General features: G+C 35.1%; 1 protein-coding gene and 1 long non-coding RNA gene across 2 annotated transcripts in view; both read right to left on the bottom strand.

The window, feature by feature from the left end:
• LOC125230961 (dual 3',5'-cyclic-AMP and -GMP phosphodiesterase 11-like) overlaps window positions 1-20,553 on the bottom strand; it is a 306,906-nt gene that overhangs the window by 150,124 nt on the left and 136,229 nt on the right. The gene's annotated exons all lie outside the window — the stretch shown is intronic.
• Window positions 14,476-17,367, bottom strand: LOC125230962. Its single transcript, XR_007177571.1, has 5 exons — window positions 17,118-17,367; window positions 16,866-17,010; window positions 16,382-16,651; window positions 15,478-15,676; window positions 14,476-14,777 (listed from the first exon to the last, which is right to left on the bottom strand). It is a non-coding gene; the product is annotated as an uncharacterized LOC125230962 (long non-coding RNA).

The raw sequence follows: 20,553 nt of genomic DNA, 5'->3' as shown, positions 1-20,553 counted from the left end.
GTTTCAGATCAAGGACCGAGGAGCGTCCAGGTGAAAGGGCCAGGGTCTGGTATTCGTTTACCACCCAGGAGTGCCCAGGTGAGAGGGTCGGGGTGTAGATTCACTTCCGACCCAGGAGTGCCCAGGTGAGAGGGTCAGGGTAAAGATACCTCTGTTTCGATCGTCCACCGTGGGTCCTCATACGCTGGCATGGTATGCGAGCTTGCGTCTGGCGGCGCAATGTCCGGCGTCCGTGATGAGCAGCATCGGCAGCACTATCCAGGCTGACAGAGCTTGGGTGGCCCATGATGCTGTTGCAGCGGACGGGTACATCATGTTGCCAAAGCCCGTGGCGGCACGGGAATTTCATTCAATCGTGTGATGAGGTGGTGGTGTCATAAAACCGTGTAAATGTGTTCTTTTTGCTTGTTTCGCGAGTGAAGTGTGAAGTGAAGTGTTGCATTGTTTACTTAAATATGTTTATAACTTGTGAAATTAATTTAATTATCATAATTTAATTAGATGTAATGAATTCAATTGGATGTAATGAATTTAATTAGATGTAATTAATTTAATTGTGACAATCCATCACAGAAAGGCCCTTATGGCAGGTATTGAGTTAGGCACAGATCCTAAATCTGCATTAAATAAGCTATCTAATACAAAAAAAATCATGGCCCTAGGCCACGTACTTTTTTTTTTAAAAATCATCAAGCATACACATGCTAAGTATTGCACTTTTGAGAAAACGTGAAAAGAAGTTTGAAACTCACTTTAAGGGTGTTCCCATTGGAAGTTACATAGATGACGATTGATTGTGTATCTCAAGGTACATTTCTTTGAGAATCAGTTGTGATTGTGTTTCATCGACTTCCAGATCATGAAAAATCGAGCTTTGATTAGGGCAAGTCGCTTATAAGAAAAAAATTAGGAAAACATATTTTTTTGGCTTTTCTTCTAATATGTTGCTATCTGAACTATAGTACATAGTTATATATGTTTCAACTTAAATTTAAGGATAGAAATAAAATCCCATGGTTCATTAAATATGTATATTTTAATCAGAATATCACAATTAGAATATTTAACATCTGCTCCTATAATAATAATAATTTTCGTATAGAGACTTCTAAATTATATTTAATCAGTCTACACATTTATAACTAAAGTGTCAGAATTATTCTGCATGTCTTATTTTTTTATTTATAAATTTTTAAAGTTACATAAAAATCACAAATTATTGACTCCCATACATTTGGGAAAAGGGCCCTTATGACCATCACAGATAAAAATTACTCATTGCTAATGTATTTTATTATTTTAGTTACTTATCTTGTATTATAACAGAATACCAAAGAAAAAATGTTATATGAAGTAAACTTAAAATCTTGATCATTAATCAGTAATTCTCATAAAACGTTTATTATAATTATTAATTCACACAGTACCTACCAGATCGATTTGTAATTCTTAATATTTGTTTTTTAATTATTTAAGACACTTAGTATATCGGAAGAAAACACATCTTACCACCGATAATGTCACCAATAAGGGACCATTCATAAACTACGTACCGTCAACTGCTGCAACATTGCCACGTGGCATCAACTGTGCCTATAATTGCATTAAATAAAGTGTGAGGAAGAACATCTTCGCTTTGACACGCCGCCGAATGAGGTTTGAAGTCAGATTGCACTTAGTAGCTACTCACGAGTAAGATTTTTATTTTAAAGTGACGACTAGGTACCTAAATCGGGTAATTTTTAAATTAGGTATCAAAGTACTTCATTGAATCGTACCTATATAACATAAACTAACTTATAAACAAAAGTTGTAAGTAATTACAACATTTTTTAACAACAGTTTTCATATTTTCGAACGCGCTCTGGCATAAGGGCCCTTTTCTACTAAACTTTGAGCTGAATTTTAATATAGAAATACTTAACGTACACTACTGAAACCAAGCTACAATTGCACGTCTATTCGTATTTATTTTATTATACTATACTTTATTTTATGCTAATTAAATTCCGCTGGCATTTACGGAGTGTGCTAAAAGTTACTTATCCATATGGAGATAATTAGCACGTCTATATGGTTTGAGTTATTCGCATAATCTTGCTACTTGTAATTTCAAGTTCAAGAACGAATTTATTAGGCAATATAATAGAAACACTATCAGGTATAAAATACGAAATCTCAAGCCCGGTTTTACACAAGAGGTATGAGCGCTATTGTGATTTAGCCTACCTAGCAGATAAGAAACACTTCGAATGATGAAACTGAAATAACTGTCAGTTCAAAATATTTCACTAGCCGTAAGACCATAATTTTACCGAATACTGTTGGCAAAAGTTTCTAAAATTGGAAACTACTGGAAGCATAAAATATTCCATCGGTAGAAAACGTTTGCTCCAAAGATACGGACTGTAAAAGCATCGAATAAATAACAGCACTGAAACTGCCAAAATATAAAATTTCGCGTTATAAATTCGCATTGAGTTAGAATCGATAATTTGATACCTAATATAGCAAATAAAGTCAGCGATTGTACAAATATTATGAATGAATTCATTGATAATTTCGTGCATGCACTTTTGCAACTCACTGTACCTTTGTATTCCTAAGTAATAAGTAAGGAATCAAAGATCAATAAAAGGAAACTAACTAGGCAAAATTTTATTCATAACATTTATAGACATGTGCGATCACACTTTTTGTTTTTAACTGGCTAGCCAGCGAAATGATAGCCAGTGGTTCTTTTATTACTTATCTTTAACCGTGCATAATTGCTGAACTTACATTAACGAAATTTGGTAATAAAACAGAAGTTCGTAAATTCCACGGAAGTGCAAAAGCAAGTACACTATAAAACCCTTGCAAATAATGGCGCATCACGCTGTTCGCATATTAAATCTAAAGAAAGGCATCCAAAGACTGCGAGTATGAATGCTTACTGTCAAGACCCCATTCCTTCCGTCTTATAATTTATTGCACAATCATTTTATTACCAGTATAAATAATATTATTTTTCAGCCGTAATATTTAAGGATTGTTTATGAAAGTCATGTCATAGGATGTTACCACACCGTTCGATCGATTCGTTATCATCGACGAATGTACCGTGTCGATGGATCGATTTGTCTACGAAGACACTATACTTACTGATGAAATTTTGTGGTACGTGACACTCCAGTTACATACAGTTAGGGCCACTTGCACCAACGAAAATGGAGGGTTAACCCACCATTTTATATGGAATTTGGCAGTTGGCAGCCCACTAACCCTGAATTAAGTGGTTGGTGCAAGTGGGCGTTAGTAATTAAGCATATTAGCATTACGTAAGACAAATCTGTCAAATATGAAAAAAAAAACTCATTCATATGCATGACTTGGAAAAATCCAGCCTACATAGCGTTTTGTTTGACCCTGGGCACTATTTCATCAAGAACATAGTTCATTTGTGAACTGAAAGTAATAATTCACTCTACGTCTCTGTGTCAACAGATTGAATATGTAATATGTAGAGCAAAGACATTTTCAATTAAGGTGAAATAAAAAAATACAAACAAAACTCTGCATAAAAGATTTTCAAGCACCTATAAAATTCAACACTCACTTTTAAAATCTATAAATTCGCTCCTTCACGAAATTATACATTTATGCATCTTGACCTGGAGACATCGCTTAACAATAACCGATACAACATTACCATAAAGCTTCTACAATGACATGTCAAATCAGACATGAAATGGCAGGTAACTGGTGTGTCAACCCTGCATGCAGACAGCTCTCAATGAATCAGTAATGAATCATTCGGTTCAACCGCTTTCGTGTCCTATGCACCTCAATCGGTTTATACTCGACTTGACTGTAGGCTTCAATCGCTGACGTATCTAATTAACTGAACGTTTCTAGTCAAATTCATTAAAGGAACAATGGAAGTATCTAGATCGCTTTGATGAAGCAGCGGGCCTAGCACACTAGCACAGTATAATAAAGAGTACTATCATACAGTATGGCCACTCCCGCTCCCCGCTGAAAGTGCCTCTCGGTTAGGTACCTCACAGTTACCGCCTGTCAAAAACGCGAACAGTCGACCTGTTATATTTCACTCATACAATCATAGTACGCGTTCACCTACACGAGCTTAGACTGTGTGCTAGGAACGCGCCACTTTCATATATTTGATCGCCAGTGTCCGAGGTGTGACACTAGTGTGATATAGTCCATCACTGCTAGGCTCGCTCGTATAGTATTCGATTTCCGAAATAGTGCTCGAAATGTGTTAAGACACTACGGGAGCGAAAATGCTAAAATGGAAAGGAGTCCCCCTTTCAATTTGGGAATTTCAGTTAAATATACTAGTGTTATTAACTAGATTTATCGAAAAAATATGTCCATTAAGAACAACTCAGTTAAAAGATATTGCGAAAAAATCTTTATAATCGAGGTTCCGCTCTCGACTGTTTCCTCCTTCAAAACATTTAAAAGGAACGAAATTTGAGAATCTGAATAACAATGAAATAATCTGTGTCGGACCGTTTAGATTTTTTGGCTAACTGTTACCGATCTTGAGTATCACACCTTTTTTTGACCCATATTGAAAAAAGTCGTTTTTAGAAATTTTTGATTGGCTCTAGCGTCTTTTAAAATAAAAATAGCAAAAAAATCAAAACGGTCAGACACAGATAAAAATAATAATAATCTGTGTTGAAAAAATCATTGCTCTATCTTCAAAAACCAGGGAGGAAATAGTCGAGAGCGTTTGTATAGAGAATTGACCTGTATCGTATCGTCTTAAGATGCTTTTGGGTTAATTCGAATGCAGAATAATATTGAAAAGTGCTAATATCCATTAACCCCTCAAGCGCCTTGTTCCAGATCTGTCCCAGGCAATTTAAGCTGTAATTAACAGATTGAAAGTTATTAATTCAGTAGCAAACTTTTGACAACGGCGTTCGCTGGTCTGGCTGAACTAAATGAGCAAAAGACCTAAAAGATCGAACTAGTTCGTGGGAGCGACTGAACGAGATCGGAGCGCTCCGATCAACGAACGAAACGGCACAAGCCTACAACGGCGTTCCAGGGGTTAAAATAGGAGCAATCATAATAAGCAATGTGTCGGTAAGCATTGCAGTAGCGTAAGTTTTGCCTGAGTATGATGTTGACGAGCTTCTAGTTCAGTAGATATTAGGGATATTAATAAATCTTATCTTACATGTTATCTAATGAATTTTATTTTCCTTGATAGTATTACCTACATAATTATGTTTATTGTAACAAGTGTGAATTTTACAATGCAAAAGTCGCACAATTCGAAACACAATATGGAAAATTTCATTTATTTAAGATTCAGTCAGAATTCAGTTTTATCTAAATTAGAACTTAATTAGTAGCAACATAAAACGGAATTACAGCATTTAAAATGTTTGCGTGCTAATTTAACTAAAATAAAGCGGTTATTTTCAGCGTAGTGTGCAAATAAATTTAGAGATCACGCAACAAAGTTGCACCAATGTTGTGGATGGGCAGCCGTAAACGTGTTATAATAAATCTAGAAGTTTCACGATATAAATAACACTTGCAAAAACCTGCTGACCCGAGATAAACGAATGCCTCCACTTTAGCTTTAGCTTACACTAAGAGAAATTTGCATTGTGAATTTAACAAGTTCGCCTTGTTGCGGGTTTATCCGTTTGAAACAAAAGTATTTTAGTAAACGGAATAAATCACAATATTGATGGTACAAGTCGAATTTGTTCGAACAACAAGGTCAAACTTGTTAAAAGATATTTGATTGAATCAGCCAAACATATGTTTAAAACAATATGTGCCATGTTGCTTTTATAAAATCAACTACAGATTCAAATACTTATATTGTTGATTGAAATGACAAGTAACTTGTAGAATGTACTAGTTAGACTTAACAAAATCTAACTTGTTTGAACTAAAGAGCACGTAGGCGCTATTTTAACCAAAAAACGTGTTGAAGGAACATGAAAACTGGTTGTTTTTTCTCTCAGTGTAGGTAAAAACATTTTGTATAGAGGAGAACCTAGATATCGTTGTTATTTTATTTCATAATCTACGAGTATAATATACACAATTTTACGGGAGATCAAGTATCCACATGATATATTTCAGATGATATCTGAAAGTCCTAAAATGAGGAGGGCAGCCGACTTAGGTTTTATAGGATCTAGGATAACAAACTCGTAAAAGTGTCGTTTTCTGGTCAGAATCCCGATAGAAGTAAGTGCTATAAATTCTTGGGACATTTACTTATATGCATTCTGACATTTCTGACTTTTCAAGGTGTCTATAAGTATACAATACTGTTGACGATTTTTCCCAAAGTTTCAAATAATGTTTATGTCGTACTTTTTTCCTCCTGCTGCAAATGTCAAGGATGACATTTTCACTTACTTGTCCGGATACATTTTATTAAAAAGAAACCTTATGTTTTCAAGACCATTATGTTCTATTAATTTTTAATTACTTTAAAAAGCCATTTCCAGTTTGCTCACTGTCAACCTAACACGCTCCTCCTCGCTTTGCTCGTCGTCGCACCTAAACTGACCCTGTCGCACACGAGTATTCTGTTACAATACTAATAAAATTATTACATTACATTTATGCCTTGTAATATTTATTGTCAAACGTGGTTTTGCATGGTGTAATTTGTAGAAACATTTTTTGACAAAAAAATAGTTGACAAAATAATTTTGTCCAGTAATTAATTTGACAAAAATAAAGTTGAGCAAACTTTTCTTGTCCAACTGAAGCCTTGGGAATAAAACTGAAATTATCATTTGACAATTTTAAGTTAAATTTGGCAAACAAATCTTCGGTAAATTAAATTAATCCCGTAGAAATGAAAATGCAAATGCCTAAATATTTTCGAAATTTGCGATGTGAAATTTTGACCAAACATGTTTTTGGGATATAAGTTTTGCCATTAAAAACGTTTGCGAAATAAAGTTTTGTCTAAATAAAATTTGACTAAGTAAAATTGTGCCAAATGATAATTTGACCAAACAAATTCATTGCGAAACATACCTTTGCCAAACAATACTTTGGGAAATGAAACTATTGCGATATGATTATTGGGAAATGAAATTTGACGAAACGTTTTTTGGCGAAACGGCAGGACACCCTGTTGTTTACATATTAACCTACACTAATATTATAAATGGGGAAGTGTGTGTGTGTCTGTTTGTTTGTCCGTCTTTCACGGCAAAACGGAGCGACGAATTTACGTGATTTTTTAGTTAGTTTAGCTAGTTTTAGATTGTTGAAGGGATGGAGAGTGACATAGGCTAATTTTTGTCTCTTTCTAACGCCCCACTTTTCTAAAATGGGGGGGTGGAAGTTTGTACGGAGCATTCTGCAATTTTCGAAGCCGCGGGCAAAAGCTAGTATGCTCTAATGACGACATATTTTATATTTCAACAAATGGTTTTAGCTCAAATTTATGACGATATAACCTACACTGACCTACTACCTATGGGTGCTAATACCTGTGTTTAAAATAAATGCCCTATTAAAACGAACCCAGGACCATTGGTATGACAGTTCACAGGCAGGCCAGTCGTCCATTAATGGCCAGATAAGCGTGTTGCTCTCAGTGCACGCGCACTGACGCGCTCGCATCGTTTATCAAACGTGGCCACAGCACGGTGATCTGTGTAGAGTACGTTATTGTTGTGTGTAAACTATACGTATACATGTATTTTATACGTATAGTCAGAGTCGAATGACATCAATTGTGTTCCGGTGCACTTAAAGCGTAACGAGATGAGTAGTATTACTGTTTGTTTTGTTCCTCAGAGCCCTTGAAAAAAATATCTGGTTCTCACATTAACCAGACTAATTTTTAACCCCCGAACCAGACGCGTCTGTCTGTCTGTCTGTCTGTCTGTCTGTCTGTCTGTTTGTCTGTGTGTGTGTCTGTCTGTGGCAATTAGATAAAGTGCGTATCTAATCGACCTCAAGGTCCCGGATCAAGCAGAAGGCCTTAGAAACGTTGACTAGACACCTCAAAGGCTGACATGAAAGGAACGATCTCCACACCTAAGAATGTTGCAAACCGGGCAAAGTGGATAAGATCTAGTCGGAAAGCGGACCCTGGTATTATTCGAACTGAGCAAAACTAAAAGGCCATTGTACAAAATGAGAAGAAACGACCCTAAGATAAAAAAGAAAAAAATGTCGACCAACAGGCTCACTTACACTTCACCTAAGTTCTTTAATAATAATTATAATGAGAAAAATGTCAACACAATAGCGTAGCATAAACGCTCGGCGTATAATTAACAGCTGTGCGATACAGTCACGTTCATCTGTTTTTGTGGAACAATTCACTTGAGATGAGATTAAGAGCACGTCCACCAAGGTCATCGACCTCGGGTCACTAAGGTCCTCAGCACACGAAGCGTAAGCGTAAAAGACGCGATTACGAGTAATACTCGTGTCGAACAAGAAAGCTACGATTACATACATGTTTACAAAGTCAGCTGAAACGTCGTCGTAGCGTAGCGTATAAAATGTGTCGTCATACTCATAACGAAAGCTGTAGCACAGGCGTAGCCGTGAAGTACGTGGTAGAATGCTTATAGTGACCCTGCGACACTCCTCCCAAGGCGGAGACGGAATTCGTTGGTTTTAGACGGTAGTCCTACACTGCTTAGTCCGTCATCGCCACTGGTCCCCCGAACAAGGTGACATGAGTAAATGCATTTCCCCAACGTTAAAAAAAAAAGGCGTAGCCGTGAAAAACTAAGGAGATTTCACTTTGTCGATTACGCTTAGCTACGCGACGGAGGCACCCAGATTTCCACACTTATGCGTCCCTTAACGCGTTTTCACATTATCCGATCCGATATCGGATGTAGGACCGATATCCCATACATTTTAAGCCGCCATCTTTGATTTTTGCCTTTGAAATCCTTCCTACATCCGATATCGGATCGGATAATGAGAAAACGCACTTAGGCTACGCTTTGGTTACTTACGCCTCGTGTGCTGAGGGCCTAACACTACTCGCTGACATCGGGGATTTTGTTTATAACTTTTGACAAGTCCCGGCGCCGGAGCCAGTCGTGATTATAACTTTGACAGTTGGTTTGAGCGACGTCGACGTTCCGATCGCTTGAAAGTGGATCGCGATAGAAAACTATTTAGAATATTTGTTCCACATTTTACATTATAATGGTTTTTCCAAAACTAATCATCCTTTTAAACAGACAAGCCAACACATTGAAGTCAATGATTGAAACATATGTATGTTATTCGTCAAATAAATATGTACATAGTATTAGCAAAATTTGTTGCAATACGTACGAGTATAACCTCTATAGTGGCCCACAAAATAGGACTAGACAAGGCTAGAAATACAATGTCAAAACGAAGATTAATTCACGCAATGGAAGGAGAGCCTTTTTCTAGGTTCTATTATAGACTATTATTTAATAGCAGTGTCTTAAAACCCATCTATAGGGACTTCTAATAGGACCCATCCCATAGTGGATACCCTCCTCTAACTGAGGGGGGACTGAAAATTTCTCAAGGCTGAGGCGTAGGGTTAGAGCCGGCGGCCGTAGCTTTATTTGACGTTCATAAGTGCCATTGCAATATGCTTACTTGAAAAATAAATTATCTTTATCTTTTTCGTTTAAGAAATGTAATCATTGAAGGATTTTAGCCATCTTAGTAAGTTTTACTCGTAATTCTCACGGGCCGCCCGCACAAACATTGTTACGGTAGCCATGTTGACATTTCATTATCTGGGCCCGCGGTATCGCGGCCCGGTGGGGACTAATTTGTACACACGTACCTACAACCGATGGCGATTGCGGGACATTTCGTTGTTTACATAATATGAATACAAATATATACGGATACATAGACGCGGTCAGAGAGTGGGACGCCAGCCCGCTACACGAGCGCTGGAGGGCCTACCACAGGCCTGTGGGATCGGGGTCGGGGTGACCCGAAACCGCGGGTCCTACTAGATTTATTTTAGTTTATTAATTTTAATTTAATTTAGTTAATTTATTATGTTAATATTAGTAATAATCTATGGAATGTATTTCCGGCAATAAATAATTTCATTTCATTTCATTTCATAGAAATATGCATGGTGGAATTGATGCCTTGGAATACCGTAAATAATAAAACAGTTATTTTATAAGTAAATATTAAATCTAATCTAGGAAACTGCGGGGAAGACTAGTAAATAAACCTAGGTACTGAATCTACTGATTATTCCTACCTACATTTTATTTAAGAAAACCTCAATTAAACCGACAAGTTAGACCAATTTTGCGTAATACCACGATGAAGTACCTAAGTTCAACCAATTCGCGTCAAAATACATAAACACAAATACTTTAGAAACAAATGCATACGGAGATAAAAACTTAAAAATTGCAAATAAATAAAACGAAAACAACTTACATACGAAATGGAATTCCAACAAATTAAAAATAGAAATTCTCGGAATTAAAACCGGCACGATAGGCGTTTTAGGCACAATAGGCAAAATCGGCACAATAGGCGTTTTAGGCACAATAGGCAAAACCGGCACAATAGGCGTTTTAGGCACAACTGGCGAAATCAGACATTATTTGCCATAAAACAACACAGCGCATGCGTTAAAATCGGGACAATAAAACTCAGAGCGCAGCGTCAGAGAGGGCATTCGGCGAGGGAACGTTGAGGTGTTCACATCTGAGGGATAGGTAGGCAAGTATCGTTACTAGGAATCGTTGAAGGAACACATCAGGAGTTTAAGTAGGAAGCGGACTTGAGATACAAGATTGAGAGGTTGGAGACTGGCGAGAAGGTATCTTGGTAAAGTAGACTAGAAGACTACAAGTAAGTGTCCAAATTGTTTATTTTGAATGTGTTTATATTTGTAATTTTAGATTAGTGCTATTTTCTGAAGGTGATAATTTTAAATAGTGGTACTTATTCATTTCATATGAACAAGATATTCATGAATGTTATATTTATGTGGTAATTATTTAAAGTCGTTCAAATTTCAATTTATTTATTACATACAATTAACACTAACAGTTAATTTGGAATATTATTAATTAAAATTCGGATCTGAGTATCTCTAATATGACTACTATATGTAACAAAATAGATACATAAAATATTACACATATTTACTTTATGTACATACACATTCTATTAGCTAGAATCTCTTTGGGTGATTAGAAGGATTTTCATACTATTGTCTCATCCTTAAGTAAGATAATTTTGCTATATCAATGAAGTAGGATTAATAACTTTATTTATTGTTCATAACATGTAAACTTTATTAGAGTTAAAGGATAACTTGTGGGAATTAATACTAATACTAAATACTAGGGAGGCATAGGACATCTATGGATGTTAGGATCCTGTCGCTATCAAGGAGAATCATTGATATAAAAATAAGATTGTTCACAAAAGTTGAATCATTGACACTGGCCTCGAGATTGGCAGACTTTGGAATCATCATTCCATTTTCATAATATGGTTAACGATAACGTTGTCTGGGAGACCAAACAATTCTAGCATTGACTAGTGAAACACGATGTCAAGCAATGGACCACTATACTCGGAACGTGGGAAATTGCACGCATATAGAATTTATATTTTGTGATCTTGGACAACCTTCGATGGATTTTTGATTTTTTTTTTTTTTTTTGATCAAAAGAAGGTCAATGAATAGGCCCAATAAAGGGTATCAAAATAGATATTCTGTTTCCTTGATAGACCAGGGGTAGGCAGAGCAGTTTCTATCCTGACGTTAGAGGACTTGGTTGCAGAAACATCCCAAAACATATAAAATTATACCGGGATTAAAGGATCCTTGATTAAATATTTGATATCTACTATTATGGTAGTACATTTTTAAGTAGAGCAAAGACACTTTACATCAGTTTACTTTTGTTCTAAGGATCCCATTTGTTCAAATGTTGATAAAGCATAAATTGAACCAGCAACCTAGTTTGTACATATGCTCGAGCGAGGTCCTTATAATAGGCTATATTATATTATACACCTATTATTCCTACGTATAAGGGACTCGTGGGTTGGAAACAATTAACCCCATTTTAAATAATGTCTTGTATTTATTTTTAATATATTTCCTGTATTTATATTCCTTACACAATTTTACCATTCTCACACACTTTTATCTCAACGCACTAAATTCTTTCACAAATGACGTTCTCTCAGCTTATTATACCTCAAGTGAATATATTACTGCCTTAGTTTTATCAACCTAAATTTACCCCTAATAGCAAGTTCCTAAAGGTAAAAAGAATCTGGATTGCTACGCACAACTACGGGGTCCTACCACTTACTAGACGATCACAGTATTTGTTTTAATGGCCAATTTTTAATAGTGTATTGTTTTAATTAGGGCTAACAATTTGGACTTAAGTTAGGTAATTTAGGGTGTAATTAATTAAGGGGTAGCGGGGTGTTATAAAGTGTTAGTCCATGACCAGGATGTAATAGACCCTAAATATGTCCAATTGTTAGCATATTCAAGTGACATGTTGTCACAAAGTGTTGCTGTGAATGAGATATCCTTTTTGGGAACTTGCTATCCTTCATGCTGAAACTTTATTTTAATTTTGTATCATTCGTCTATTCTTATTAACCACTGCGTAATAGTCTAAGGGGCAATCAAGCTATTGATAGTTTTCTAAGATATGTTTCATCTTGAAGTAAGTTTTGTAAGTTTAAGGTCACTAACCTGGATTTTTAAACAAAGTTGCAATCCGATATTGAAACAGAAACTTTGCACTTTGCACAACACATTTCACTCACTTTAGACATAGCTGTGTAATTTTAAAACCATTGTAGGCTTATCACTTATCGAATTAGATTTTTATTTCACTTTAATTCACTATTCAAAGAATTAATGACAGGTTGTACTTCTAGCATAAACTTATAATCGTTACCCGTTACGAACTTAGGACGCGGCTTTATACGATAATTGGAATCGCGTGTGCACATGGTATTGTATGTAAACAATAACATAATTATCGATCAACAACGTGCGTACAGACTGATAAGAGATAACACGTGCAGAAAACTGTCATCGACTAGGGACACCGGGGATAGAAGAAAGTATTTGAGGCTATTGTAAAAATGTCAAACCAGCTGTCAATGAAACAATTCAATTGGAATGGCAAATTTAGAAAAGTTATTCGTTTTCTAGCTAATATTTATTCTGTTGCGATAATGAAGAGATTATAGCAAAAATAAAACCTCAATGGTATCGGTTATATTTATCTACTGGGAAAGTTTTGTACTAAAACAAACTAGTCGTTACTGAAAGCAATTACGCACAGATCGACTGTCTTGTGGTAATTTTGTGTCGAGGGTCCTTTAAAACGATATCATGGAAGATTATAAATACTTAGATACATCAAAATAATTTAATATTAAAACGCTGTACATGTTTTATGTTAAGGGAAACTTTTACTGTTTAGTGAATCAAGATTTTCCGTTCTGTTGGTTATAATATATCTGCCAGTCTCACTAAATTAAATAGAAATAAGCAAGGAAATACTGCTAGTATTTTAGGTACTTTGCTCTGTGGGCCTCTGTAGGAATTGATTTCTAACTAGATTTGGCATGTAGTATGTATGTATGTCATGTACAAGTTGCTAGTATTGGCATGTTCTTTTAAGAAACAGAATAAGCTAAATTAATGACAGTATGCGATACACAGACTTGATTAAGTACATTTTGTCAAAATGTGTCAACAGTGTCGCATATCATGGTAGATGTCACTTTGACAGCAAGACAATATCATGTTCACTCTTACCTCACTATCTTCTCGCCCCTTTTCCGTGTTATCAACTGATTAGTAATAAGCTGTTATCAGCTAGAGAAAAACTAGGAAATAAAATGATGATTGATCTAGACAAGCGTTAAGCTGTGAAATATTTATTTTAGCTGTGATTATACTGACAATAATCTTATGTTGTCAACAGGGCGACTCATTGATTTGATTTTGATTTATTTTTAAATAAAATTAACAATAGAATAAGTAATGGTATTCATAATCATAGGGAAACGAGTAGCAATTAGCACGTCTCATACTTACTAACAACTAAGGATTAGTTGTCTTCCACTGAAGTGTGAACAAATTATAATTACTTGAAAGAGACAAACATTCAAGTAGCTTATTGACAAGAATGTCAAGAACATACAATCTAGAATTTAAGCATAGTTCTTAAGTACTCAAGTAAGGAGTTAGGCACACCATTCATTAATCTCAGGCAAGCTTATAGCTAGGAATATTTTATTGACAGTCAGTCTGAGTCATTATATAAGATAGTATTCAGAGCTGTGTTAACATGAAATGATTCCCACCAGTGAACAGATTGCAGTAGCTATTGCATTTAATAATTAGGGATATGGTGAATCACACACTAGCAAAATTATGAAGGAAGGTGGTAAATGAAACATCCACAAAATGCTTTATTAGTAATATTGAAAAGGTGCACAAAAACAAAAAAACCCAGAGCATATATGTTCATTTCGTTTCCATTAGACGGATAAGCGCCACTCCATGCAGGAAAAATAGAATAGAGAAGTAACTTTTAGTTAGGATTATTCAGGAAACCATGGGAAAAGATATTATGTTCCTCTTCTCGATGACTTTTGAAAAGTATCTTGATGTGAGACACGTTGAGTGATGATCATATTTGGTGTAGTCAGTGTAGGCGTTGGAACTGATTGTACATGGAGAAGAATTTTCACTCTTTCATTGAAACCTGGAACAAAAATGAAGGGAAAATACATTTCAGTTAAAACATTTAGAATGCAATTCCACTATTGGATGTGCATTCCTTTTTTATACATACAGGTCAACAAGTCATATAATGAATTGCATTGTTTGTCAGACATCTTCATGAATTCGGTTGTTAATGATATTGTAATATTGTACTGTCATCCCATTTAATGAGTTTATAAAATTTCAGTTCAATAGGTAACTTGTAGCCTGTTATTACCTCTGAAGTAGTCTACAATATAACCCAAGGTTACAATAGGAAAGCATAATTGCCAAGAGCAAGCTTTTTAAAATATTTATCAGTAGATTGTGATTACACTAATTCTAGTATACTATAAAATAGAGTGAGGAAGTTGATCATAGGTTTCCTATATTTATGACTTAATTTGTCAGATTATCCGTCTGTCTGTGTTTTGATTTTTTTGAACCAGTTATCAGTGGATGCAGTAAGTTAGCATAGATCAATTTGACTGGTTAGGTAGATAAGCTAGACTTAAGATTTTAGACTTAGTAGTAGTGTTTGTGCCAAATATAGTGCACAGTATAATAGTTTGAATGAACGAATGGAGTCAGTCTGTAGTAGACTTGCTATTATTACCTCTAGAATCAGGAATAAGAGCAAATAATATAATTTACCTTAGAGTAAACCAAAGAATAAAAAATAAATAAATAAAATATTTTACCATTGTCTATGTAGATCAGACATACAAGAGCTGAGCCAGGTCAGCCTGGGAATCATTTTGTTGCAATTGAATGTGTTTCGAGCACACACATGTTGCTCAGTCAAAGGGGCATGCAGGGGCATGGAGTTCCAATTTGTACATAGCCGGGGAAGGGGCAGGACGTTGATCCTAGTATAATGTCAGCATTGTTCAGCATGCTCTGGAAAATTTAAGAAAATATTTATTAATTAAGTAGGAAATAAGCCTAGTTATAAGCATAAGTTATAAGGATAAGATTGGTAGAGGTTTTATAACTAAATAGGTATATGATCATTTTATTAATTAGGGTCTATTTTAATTACGGGATAAATTTCAATTTTACCATACAATACATTATCGAAATAAAGTTTAGTCAAACCAAAGTGAAATAATTGACTTAACAACATAAAAGGTAAATAAATAAATAAAAATTGAAGGGGCATTTTTGTACAGGCCTACTTGATTACAAACTAAGCATGATTCTTATTATTGACATTCGGTAATGCATACATACTTCATTTATACACTTTTGCTTAAAACCAACATTGCTTGGTCATACTTTAAAATTCATTTAACCTCCTTGCATTATTCCGGTGTTTGCCACGGCTCATGAAAGCATGGAGACTGCTTGACAGCTGATTCCGGGATTTGGCGTAAACACTAATTTTCAATAGGTCTTATTGAAATTAGTCTGGTTTCCTCACAATGATTTCCTTCACTCAAAAGCAACTGGCAAATATCAGATGACAGTTCTCAAGTATTTATCGATATGATTTGCGGTTCAAACCCGTACCTTATAATTCAAGGCATACAAATAATTTTATTAACACTAGGTGAGATTAGTTAACAGATTACAGGATCATTAGACATTAAAAGTGTAACTTACATATTACATAGCAGTACAGGTGATGCAAGCCGTGATCGTCGGTGCCTTGTCTACTCATGGAAGCGGTCCGTCGAAAAGGAGCTGTGAGTGGCAGGTTTGAGCTGGTGGAGCGAGGTCACGAGGGTTGCTGAAGATAGGAAGGCGTGGCGTGAGTTTGTGAAGGCCCTTTGTACCTCCGGGGTGTCTTAGGACTACAACACCCACACATAACTGGTAAGGTAGTATAGTGGCACTGGGGCTTAACTCCAAGGGGCATCTAGCACCCAATACCTGAAACATGTAAATAGGCGGACATAAGAAATAGGAAGTTGTAGGCTTACTAAAATTCTCCATCTCTAAGACCAGAATTAGAATGTTATTGTAGTGCGCTATAGGAATTAGACAATCTCTCTATTGGAAAACATTTTACCATTTTAGTAAGTCAAGGTTTAAACTAAACTATGAACTGCTTTGTGATGGACAAGTTAAATACATTATTACTTACGGCGAAAACTTGGCTAATTCCATTATGGTATCATCAAATCATCATGAAAGAAAACCACGTAGTTCCACTGGCGTCATGGGGTCATTTTATTATTGTAGCTAAAGGTTCGGTTTGTTTCATTATTGTTCATGATGTTTTCCATAATCTAAAACCAAACAAGCATTTATTTATTACATTCGTTATACACATTTTGTGTTGTATTTACCACATTACTAACAACATATATCATTACTTAGTTAATGTATTACTCACTTTTTTATGATTTATAACAAATACAAGCCAGCAGGTCGATAAATTACGTAATTTTCAGTTCCAAATAATGCGTGTACGTCTGAAAGGCATCCATTTTTCTTTTATTTCTGTCTGACTGACAGTAATGACGTGGCAATGACGTCAGCATAGCAAATGTTGCCATAGAAAAATCAAAAGGGCTCTATAGATCATAAGACATTTGACGGACCGGATGCGACTAAAATTTATCCAGTATGAATGGGGCTCTGCAGACTATGTGTAACGAATTGTAGAATAATAAAATAGAGACAGTGATTTGACGTTTACATTCAATCTTAATGTTTTTTTTTATATAAATATGAAATAAATAAATAAATATTGGGGACATCTTACACGGTTCAACTTAGCCCCAAACCTATCAAGTTTTGTGCTATGAGTGCTAAGCGACGATATGCCTATTTGAATGAATAAAAATATGCTTGTATACAAGGGAAACATCCATGATTCATATAAATATATTCTGTGGAGTTTCATTGAGGAGAAAAATATTATTATAGTAAAACTTTGTTTAGACTGCTAGTATACTATGACAAATTAAAAGGCCAGTTGAAGAACACCAAATTTCAAACTTTCTATGTTTTGCTAAATAACGGATCGTAGAACCATATTAGTTATAAAATGAGATAAATAGGTAATGCGTAGTAGTACAGGATTTACTAGCTTTTGTCCGCGGTTTCGCTCGCATACTGTTCGAAACGTAATTCTTGTTCAATCGTTTACAAAACAAAGTAAGATTTCAGTTGGATCTGTAGATTTCGATGTACGGTACGGTAGCCATACTACCATCGTTGTGTAACAATGCAACAATCGTTGCAATCATTTATTTAGAAAAATAGTCCGTACAATATTATGTGCAACCAAGTCTCATATTTCGTCATGTTTGGAAACTTTCACACATGTGACTTTCCATCTTTTTTTTATATACTACGTCGGTGGCAAACAAGCATATGGCCCGCCTGATGTAAAGCGGTTACCGTGACCTATGGACGCCTGCAACTCAAACAGTGTCACATGCGCGTTCGATAGGTTTATTAAGCTAATGATTGTTCAGTATGTTGGTATGTGTGTATGTTTGTAACGATAATACTAGAAGATAGTTATGTCATAGTGTTGGAAGATGTTATTAGAGCAGTTAGGCGTAACAAGTTACTTGTATTATTTTTCCTACTTACAAAAGAAGAATTCTTAGCAGTATCATCTTCCATAATTTAACTTTGCGTCTTGAACTATAGGTTAAAAAAAAAAATGTAAGTAATTAATACTTAACGGTAATTGGTGTCACATACAATATTTTGGAGTTTTGCGTACAATTTTGCGTGCCGTTTGTATAGGGTTAATGTGAAAGTTAAATGTAAGACGTGACGTGATTGCATAGGCTGATTCATAAAGTAAAGAATAACATAGTACCTATACTTATGATATAAGTATGTATATTATTTTAGATTTTGATCAATTTGAAAAATCGAAATAGCAACAGGAAAAAGAGAGAGCTTTTTAATTATGATATCATACATTATTTTTACTGTCATTATCTAAGTGGACTTGCAGGTATGACAGAAACAGTAAAATTGAGCGTATGAGGAAGGATGAAATCTGAACGAGTAGTATAAAAGAAATTCGCATAATAGAAAGAAGAGAGGTTTAGCTAGATGAATGGATGAAGAGCCGTTTGAAGATATGAAGGGTTTCCTCATGTTTGCAAGTTTGAGAATAGTGACGGCAGTTATTGGAATTTCGAAATGGGGAAAGGGTTACACAAACTTGATACCAAAAGAGTTAGGTGTTAGGATAAATAATTTATACCTTTTACAGGTACATTCTTTTGGTAACAACATACTCTACATGCCGCTAACAAACGAACTAAACACACACCCTGTGTCTTTATGGGATAAATCAGATAATTTTGTCTGACATATATAAAAAAAAAAAATGTGACTTAACATGGAATCATATTTATAAAATTGTTGATTTGATTAAAACATTGATTGTCTGATTACTCTTATAATTATACATAGGACATTATGCCGAGAAAGGAGGAAAATTATTGATTAGTATTGAGTTGTGGACTGGTTCCTTGAACTATGGGGAGAACAGTTGTCAGTGGCTACCTGAGAATAGAAAGGCTTTTTCTTTCTAGTGAAGAGATCTTTGTAAGTTCATAATATCTGGACAATGGAGATAGCGGGTTACCTGTCGGACAATGTGACTAACTACCCATATGAGGATGCAAGGATTTTACCATTAGGGTACATTTGATTCACAACCAAATGCTTTTACTGGAATGAAAATTCTGGCTGATGGCAATTTGACTCATGTGTCTGGGTAACTATTAAGTTCATAATTCGTGCTGGATCAGTGAGGTTCTTTTGAGTATTGGTCATTTTTATTCACCACAACTATGAAAATGGGAAATTGAAAATTTCAATAACTGAATTATTTTATTGGTTATTTTCGTTTAACACAAAATGTTATTTTGAATCAAACGAAAATAAAAGGGGCAGATGTAACGGACCACACAGTCCTCGGTTCAAATCATAAGATATAACTATAATAATTATGCTTAGAAACAAATGCATACGGAGATAAAAACTTAAAAATTGCAAATAAATAAAACGAAAACAACTTACATACGAAATGGAATTCCAACAAATTAAAAATAGAAATTCTCGGAATTAAAACCGGCACGATAGGCGTTTTAGGCACAATAGGCAAAATCGGCACAATAGGCGTTTTAGGCACAATAGGCAAAACCGGCACAATAGGCGTTTTAGGCACAACTGGCGAAATCAGACATTATTTGCCATAAAACAACACAGCGCATGCGTTAAAATCGGGACAATAAAACTCAGAGCGCAGCGTCAGAGAGGGCATTCGGCGAGGGAACGTTGAGGTGTTCACATCTGAGGGATAGGTAGGCAAGTATCGTTACTAGGAATCGTTGAAGGAACACATCAGGAGTTTAAGTAGGAAGCGGACTTGAGATACAAGATTGAGAGGTTGGAGACTGGCGAGAAGGTATCTTGGTAAAGTAGACTAGAAGACTACAAGTAAGTGTCCAAATTGTTTATTTTGAATGTGTTTATATTTGTAATTTTAGATTAGTGCTATTTTCTGAAGGTGATAATTTTAAATAGTGGTACTTATTCATTTCATATGAACAAGATATTCATGAATGTTATATTTATGTGGTAATTATTTAAAGTCGTTCAAATTTCAATTTATTTATTACATACAATTAACACTAACAGTTAATTTGGAATATTATTAATTAAAATTCGGATCTGAGTATCTCTAATATGACTACTATATGTAACAAAATAGATACATAAAATATTACACATATTTACTTTATGTACATACACATTCTATTAGCTAGAATCTCTTTGGGTGATTAGAA

Source organism: Leguminivora glycinivorella, chromosome 11, assembly GCF_023078275.1.
Source record: "Leguminivora glycinivorella isolate SPB_JAAS2020 chromosome 11, LegGlyc_1.1, whole genome shotgun sequence".
NCBI lineage: Eukaryota > Metazoa > Arthropoda > Insecta > Lepidoptera > Tortricidae > Leguminivora > Leguminivora glycinivorella.
The sequence above is the reverse complement of the archived record's forward strand: the minus strand, read 5'-3'. Positions and strand labels throughout refer to the sequence as shown.